Below are 8,160 nucleotides of genomic sequence, written 5' to 3' on the forward strand. Positions count from 1 at the left end.
GGGTACTGGCAGATGTTTGCTCTTGTGTCTCGACCCACCGCCATCAAGAATATAGTGATATGACTCCCCTATCTATGGCTCCGTTGTTCCTTTTTGGCCTCACCATATCCTGCGTTCTTATGCGGGGAGTAGGACCAGAGACCCTGCGTGACAGTGACCATTTGCAGACACCTTTGGAAAATGGGATCTAGAAACTGAGAGCTTTTACTGTGTCGTGAATGTCCCCTTTAAAGTGAGAACGCTCACAATTCCTTTGCCAGGTAATTGACAAAGCTTAATTAGGAAGTCAGCATTTTTAAAAACTTCCTATACCCCTTCGCCGCTGAGACTCAGAACAGGAGTCACACAAGAACAGAGCACTGTGTCATCTGGTAAGCACCTGAGACTCAAGGACTGAAAGCATTTCTTTCTCTTTTCATCTTTTAATTATACCCTTAAACCCTGGACACTTAAGAAAGTCCCCTCAATGTGTTCAGATTAATAAGCAAATATTTTGCAAGCTGATTTTCTTTCTTGAATATTCGAATGAGCAATTCAGAGCAACATGAACCTTACTGGCTTTATTGAAATATTAAAACATATACATAATTTATATGGTGAGAGAGACTTGCAGAAGGTATGAAATCTTCAGAACGCTACATATATAAATTATATACACGATTTGATTCCAGAAATTGAACGTGTTAGGAAACGTCCATCTCACCCTCTCATGTGCAGCCCACCCTTACTAGAATTTGGGAAGTTAAAATGAATATGGAGAAAGGAAATTCGAACTCTAGACTGCTGGAGTTAGCAATGAAAAAATCCAGTTGTGTTCCTCACAATAAACAGATGCATGTTTATGAGAGGCCATATTATTAGAGTTATAGCTGTAATTAAAAAAAAAAAAATTCAAGCTAGGTTGGGTCTTATTACCTTCCCCCGCCCCAACACCATACCTTTCCTTTGTAACAGTAGCCTGTAATTTCTCATTTAATGCTTCTTCCCCTCTGGACTTGAAGCTCGAAAAGGACATTGCCCGACTCACTGATGTCCTAGCGGCCATAGCTGTGTGATTCTGGGCTCAGGACTCAACCTCTCTGTGCCTTGGGAGTCTCATCTGTAAACTGGAGATAGTAAAAGTGATTAACCCATGGGTCACTGTGGAGAAACACATGTCAGGGCAAATAACACACTTATAACAGTCCAAACTGCCAGAGGAAGACTCCAAATCTTGTTGTTATTATTTTCAATAGAATACACGTTACTCAGGGAACAGGCTTTATATGTTCACTGATGACTCTAGTGCCTATAACAACACTCTGGACACCACTGGCACCTGGTTGATAATTCTTGAATAAATTACTGAGTATATTAATATTTTAGATCCTTAGTAATTAGATTTTAATGCTGGGTCACGGCAGGGTAGAGTACACACATACATACACACACCTTTATTTTCATGTTTCTCAGTATAAATTTTTGATTAATTACTTCAGCCAGCTATTGTGAAGATGACCACGTAGCACCAGCTATCCTCATAGCACAGGGCATCTAGGATGGTGGGTCATTTGCCTTCAGCCCTCAGCTGTCTTTGCACTGTGCCTTTGGCCAGTTCCCCAGGTGTGTCCTTATGCTCTGGATCAAAGCCATAGCTTGTTCTCACTTTGCAAGGGGGCAGTGCCACCCACTTATCACAGCGATTGCAGGAGGGAAGTAAATAGCCCTCACCTTAAACGCCAATTTATTGTTCCCACTCTGTCACACTTGATTAAAATACAGAGTTTGCCTCTATGGCTGAAATTAGCTTTTCATTTTGACGGACTGCCACTCAGTTCTGAAAAGTAGTGACTCGTTTGTTTCAGTGTTTACCACATCCATTCAAAAGGGTTTTACATTATTGCCAATTAGGACTTAATTGTTATCCATATCTCAAACATTTGGTGGCTGTTTATGGGGTAAAAGCCATCACTCTTGTTGGGCTGTCCTGACTTCCACAACCCTGGGACCCTTACAACATGAGCCGAGGGATTTCTCTTCCTCAAGAAGAGGCTGGATGCCAGGATGTCCATGCCTTTCAGCTCTGAGCTTCGGGATGTGGCTGGAGACAGGCATTAACTGTGCCGTAGCATGGAAGCTGGTTAAGCCGGGTGCCAGGTGTCTGCCTCCCTACCCTGCATGTCCTAATATTCCGCCAGCAGAAACCTCATTTAGCTTTGAGGACATTCTCTGCCGCTTGGACTAAAGGGTACCAGCATATCAGCTCGGCACCCAGCTTTTACTACTGGCCCCTCAGCATATTCTCAGCACAACAATGCAGAGTGATCCTTTCAAAATATGTCACATCATGAGACTCCTCTGTGTCAAAGCCTCAGCACTTCAGGCGAAGGCTGGTGTCTGGGCAATGGCTCACGGAGACCGACCTGCACACCTCCATGCCCGCTCACTTTACCAACATGACATCCTGTGACACTTCCCTCCCACACTCTCGACATGGTCTATATTTGTTTATTGTCTGTCTTCTCCTCAAAGATGTAAATTCCAGGAAGGCAGGGACGGACGTATGTTTATTTACATAGCCCAGCATCATTGTTATTTCTTTCTCTCTGATGTGTCAGTCTCGTACCTGCCTCTCTTCAGGCATCCAGTGCCCATATGCTCCCTGATACCATTTAGCAACATCCACCTTCTCATGGTGCTTCCGGTGGCAAAACCACCTGCCCTTGGCTGTTGTTCTCCTGCGTAATTCTATTTCCCTCCATTCTTATTGGAGTGAACTAAGTCACGTCTAGGTCTGAGAGTACTTTCAGGGCAAACACTTTTTAGTATAGTCAAATGTGTGTGTAATGGGTGGAATTTTAGGCAACTGTCAGAGTTTTATGTTGGCGTGAGATGCTCAAGAAGGGGCATTGATGAGCTGATCCAAGATGAAGCTTTTCAGGAGTGGCTCAGGTGACTGCACCTGGAGGTCTGTGGGCCAGGAGATGTCCCACGATTGATGTGGCCCTTGACACATTTCTTTCAGCCTGCCTAGTGTTTAAAAGGAGACTGAGCCAATATTGAAAACCGGAGAGATTTCACAGAGAAACCCTATTCCTAGCTTTTCCTAAAAAAGTGGACAATCTGGCCAATTCCTCCTGGCACGACTGCCTGCAGCTGGGCCTCCTCTGACTCCTTTGGACAAAGTGTGGCTTATCCACTCACTACGGTTCCCACCAGGACCTCGTCACTCATTACTCAGACCTGCGGTCCTAAGTGTCTAAGCCATGAGTGCATGTGTCCCAGTCTCGGTTTGAGGGTGTGCAGGATCTCTGAGCTGGCTTGGAGGCAGGGTGCCCACACTTAGCACAGCACAAGTGGACACCCCTCCCGTCAGCGTCCTTGGCTGGGTGGTCTCAGTGTGAGCGTCGGGAGTCTACATTTTCTTCCTGTTCTGACAATCTTGAGCCACTAGCTTGGTGGTGGCACCTTTAAAAGTTGCAATGCCTACGTTGGTCCCAGACTAGCTGAATAAAACCCCTGGGATCTGGGGCCCCTTCTGGGGAATTCTTAAACCTTCTCAGGTGAATCTAAATATGCAGTGGGTTGAGACCCACAGTGAAAGTCTTCTTTGCTGGTTCCTGTTACACAGGTGAGTGTAATTCATGAGGGTAACCGGGGTGAACTTGGCCTAATGCCAAATCTAAGCTGACCCTGGTGACTGAGACTGAGCATGGCCAACCTTTGCACTGTCTCTTCAGGTGTAATCCTGGGACCTTTACCCTCAGGTGAGGTAGCCACTCAAGTTGGCTCATTTCCCTGGGCCTGCTTTTGTCTCCATTGGCGCAATACAAGGGTATGAAGCACAAGGCGTGGAGAAGGAAATAGAATAAAACAGCACGGCCTGACCAGGCCCTCTCCTTTGTCCTAAGAGAACTTAACTGATGGGCGTCGTTATTTTTGCATTTGACTCAGGACTGGAGTTTCAAGTCTTTATTCAGAAAGAGTGTGCTCTCAATCATGCCACCAGCCACCAAACTTTACCAGTAATTCGACAGTGTGATTCTCTTTTCTCTGAGTTGGAATTTATAGCACACCCCTAAAATGATCCCTGACTGTCAGTTATGCGCCTGAAAATGCAGTCAGAGGCAAATCCCCATGGCCTCAGGACCAAAAGAGCAGTGGCTAATCTTCGGGGACCTGGGAGGGCACGGGGGCACTTACCAGGTTGCCCACCTGGCCCTCCATCTTCATCTGGCAGTTTCTTGCAGGCGAATTTCAGAAAACTGTCCTCCCAAGGTTGTCGTCATTTCTGTGAAGTGCTTCAACCTGCTCTGGAGCCGTGGAAGAGAACACTTTCAAATACCTTCACGTTAACAGATGCTTCCAGTAGACCACAATTCACAGAAAATCCTGCTTCCGGACTAAGCCCGGAATGCGATTGATGGGGCAAGGAGGAGAAAAGTTACCTCTGTTTAATTAGCTGTGGCTTTGTGACGAATGAGAAGAGCAGCTGTGAAAGGAGCCTGGATGCTTGATTTCAGGCCGTTTCATGTCCGCGTAGCTCTCTGCCCTCCAAAACTCTGTCAAGATTGGTTTACCAAGAGCACTTGCTGGAAAGACTTTTTGGAGAAAAAGGTGAATAGCTCTTCTGTCAGGCAGCTACTGACAGACACAGCACTTTGAAAGAAAGAGATAATTAGATTTTAACTACTATTCCACATCCCTCACCTAAGGGGTGGATTGTCAAAGATGGCATCGCACTTGTTGTCACTTCATATTTGGACAATGGCAAAATTAAAATTAGGGGCGGCTGGTTAGCTCAGTCGGTTAGAGCGTGGTGCTGGTAACACCAAGGTTGCCAGTTCAATCCCTGCATGGGCCACTGTGAGCTGAGCCTTCCTTAAAATACATATATATATATATACATATGTATGTGTATATATATATATATATATATATATATGTGTGTGTGTGTGTGTGTGTGTGTATCTATCTATCTATATCTATATCTATAGATATAGATATAGATATGTATATATATAGTTATCAAACAAACAAGGCTCATTCTTTTCATCAGGGCATGCGATATGTGGCCTGAGGAATTCTCCTAATGGTTCAGGCAACAGAGGAATGTCCCTGGGTTTGTTCCCTCTATTGGTTTCCTTGAATAAAGCAAGGGAGCTTTTGAAGAAGGGATTCAAATGGGGTCTCCCCTTGTCCCCAAGTCATTTTATTAAAGAGCTTTGCTGGTCATGGGGGAAAGCCTTTGGGTAATTTTCTGAATGTATTTGTGTCCGTAGTTGACTCGTACAAAACTCCATAATGAGAAAATAAAATTACATTTTAATCCAGACAAATCTCATTCATTCTGCACTAATGTGACTGGTGAGACGTGGGGCTATGAAGTTAAATAAGACATCATTTTGGCCTCAAGAAGATCCTACTCCAGTGGGAGAGATAAACGTAATGAGCACTTCTATTCTTTTTTCTTTGTTGTCCTTTTGGCTTGTTTGCCCAGGGCCTTTTCCAGAAATGGTACCTCTGGCCCCATCAACACAGAGAGGTCTCAGGGGACCAGCCCCTAGTGAGGACATAACCCCACCACCTTTACCACAGTTAATTGTTCAGGCATGAGCACCTTATTCTAGTTGTGCAAAGAAATCATTTACCTAAGAAATTGGGATTGGAACAAAAAGAGGAAATTGTCTAAAGTAATAAAAGTCATGCATCTTTTAATTCAGCACACATTTGGTGTTGAATGCATCTAGGTGTTAACAATACACAAAGAAAGAGGTCTCTGCTTTCATGGAACCAGGGGTGTGATGGTAGACCAACTCTCGGGGAAAATATTAAAAAGTCCTGATTTGTAGCATTTGTCAATTTCCACGGCATCAGTATTCCTTCCATGACCAATTTCAAGCTACCAACAGTTTAACAACTGGCTCATAAAATTCCTGATTATTTGACAGTCGGCTGTCATGAGCCCATATAAGCTAGCCCCAGCACACCACTGCACGGAGCTCCCATTTTAGTGTGACAGGACAGAAGTTACACGGGTAAACAAATAAACACAATTACATTCAGATTTGGATAAATGCTATGAAGTAAATAAGCAATGGAACAGGACGTGGGCAATTAAATGAGAGCCAATTGTCAAATATTCAGGGATTTTGTGAGCCACAACTGCATATGATAAGTACCCAGGAAGTATTAGCTAGGGAGGTCCTCTCTTAGGAGTCAGTCAGTATTTGAACTGAGTTATAATAATGGAGAAAGAAGCTGCCAGGCAACATGCATTCCAGGCAGAGGGCTAAGCAAATGCGGGGGGCCTGTGGCAGGAGAGAGTTAGTCAGCATGTGCGTAGAAGGGCGCAGTAAGGAAATGAACGGGGCGTCTCTGGTTCCTTATGGACCACAGAAGTAGAGAAGTTCATTGTGGGGAGAGAGAGAGAGAGAGAGAGAGAGATACAGATGGATACACAGATAGATGATAGGTAGATAAATAGATGATAGATAGATAGATAGATAGATAGATAGATGATAGATAGAGAGGAAGAGGAAGAAAAAGAGGGAGAGGAGGAAGAAGAAGAAGAAGAAAAAAAGAAGCAGGAGGAGGAGAAAGAGAAAGGAATGAAGCAGACCCCCATAGAGAGACAGAAAGACCCAGGTAGCTATTGGAGGGAGAGCTGGCACAGCATGTGAGTCCCTCAGTCTGGACGTCTGAGACCCAGTTGATTCGCTGCCTTGGGTCTGCAATTACACATTATCCTTTAACAACACATTCCTGCTCTGGTTAGAATTTTGTGACCTGTTACCAAAAGAGTTGTAACGCAAGTTGTGTGTGCTGGCACACACACACACACACACACACACACACACACACACACACTTCATTTTTTTCTCTGAGATTTTAAAAACTCAGAGTGATCCTGTTGGCAGATGATGCATTTACAGTCCAAACCCAGACAACGTATGTGTGGTGCCTAGAAGGTACCTTTTACATACTTGTGCTCACCCAATGCTTCTTATGGTTCACTGCACAGCACGGCCTCAGACAATAGTTAATGGAAGGGTGACTAAGGGACTCAATTATGTTTAGGGGAATAGTTTGCAAGTTCAAGTATGCACCAGAAACAGCCCTGTTAAAAATGCGGGTGGAAGGGCCCTACCCCCTGGGTTTCTGCACTTTGAACAGGCACCCCAATGATCTAGAACCCAGAGAAATGGAGGATCATGCTTTAGTAAGCTTGGGTTCACCAGAAGAACTTGCTGGAAAAGCATAGACAGGAGACTTGAAAATTCCTCAACAGGTTGTCATTCAGGAAGTGTATGGTCTGGCAGAAATACAGCCTGAGGACCTGGTTTTGCAACTGAGTTCATAGATTTGGGGAAGCCACTTCCCCTCTGGAGGACATCAGTTCTGATATGCAGAAAACAAGAAGCCACGGCTACTGCCTTCATGGTGGGTGGATATGCCGATCATTGTCATATCAAAACTGATGTCATCTATGATAATTCACCATTTCTGCTAACCGCCGTGTTTTACCAGGCTCACAACAGCCATTCAAAAAGAAAAGATTTTAAGACTAAGAAATTAAAATATATATATATACGCTGACCTGAAGTAATAATGGAAGACATCGAGACTATTGGTCATGCCTTCCACTATTTCATTCTTTCTACCATCAAACATTTATTAGAGACTTGTTATAGAGTAATAGGTTCTTTGAGTCTTTTATATACTAAACCCTTTTTAAAAAGTTTTAAAATAAACATGCATTTTTGAACGCAGCCTTGGTCTTCTCTGTATAGTGACAGGCTAAGTAAGGGACCATTCAGGAAATGCCCGTCAAGCAAGCTTCACATCAATTTGCTGTAAATTATTAGGACAAGATGTCAACTCTCGGGGTCATAGATGTTTTAATGTAGGTGCCTTAATTGTATGTACATTGCTTGTGTCAGATGAAAGAAGGATATAGAATTTTAATGCAGTGGTTAAACATAACCTTCCAAAGAGAACACTGTCACTGAGGGAAAATTAATTAAGCTTTCATACAAATGAAAGGTTAGTAAAACAAGTTAAACACCACTACGAGATGTAATTTGTGAATTCTGGACACTGATAATTACACAATTAGAATGCAAGTCTCCCTGTCAGAAGAGCATTTTCTTTCATTTTTGTGGTGTACTTCAAACTTTC

General features: G+C 43.7%; 1 long non-coding RNA gene across 1 annotated transcript; it reads right to left on the reverse strand.

The window, feature by feature from the left end:
- Positions 1–874: 874 nt before the first annotated feature.
- Positions 875–4,828, reverse strand: LOC141568173 (uncharacterized). Its single transcript, XR_012491214.1, has 3 exons — positions 4,428–4,828; positions 4,183–4,292; positions 875–1,106 (listed from the first exon to the last, which is right to left on the reverse strand). It is a non-coding gene; the product is annotated as an uncharacterized LOC141568173 (long non-coding RNA).
- Positions 4,829–8,160: the final 3,332 nt, after the last annotated feature.

The sequence above is a fragment of the Rhinolophus sinicus genome, linkage group LG13, assembly GCF_036562045.2.
Source record: "Rhinolophus sinicus isolate RSC01 linkage group LG13, ASM3656204v1, whole genome shotgun sequence".
NCBI lineage: Eukaryota > Metazoa > Chordata > Mammalia > Chiroptera > Rhinolophidae > Rhinolophus > Rhinolophus sinicus.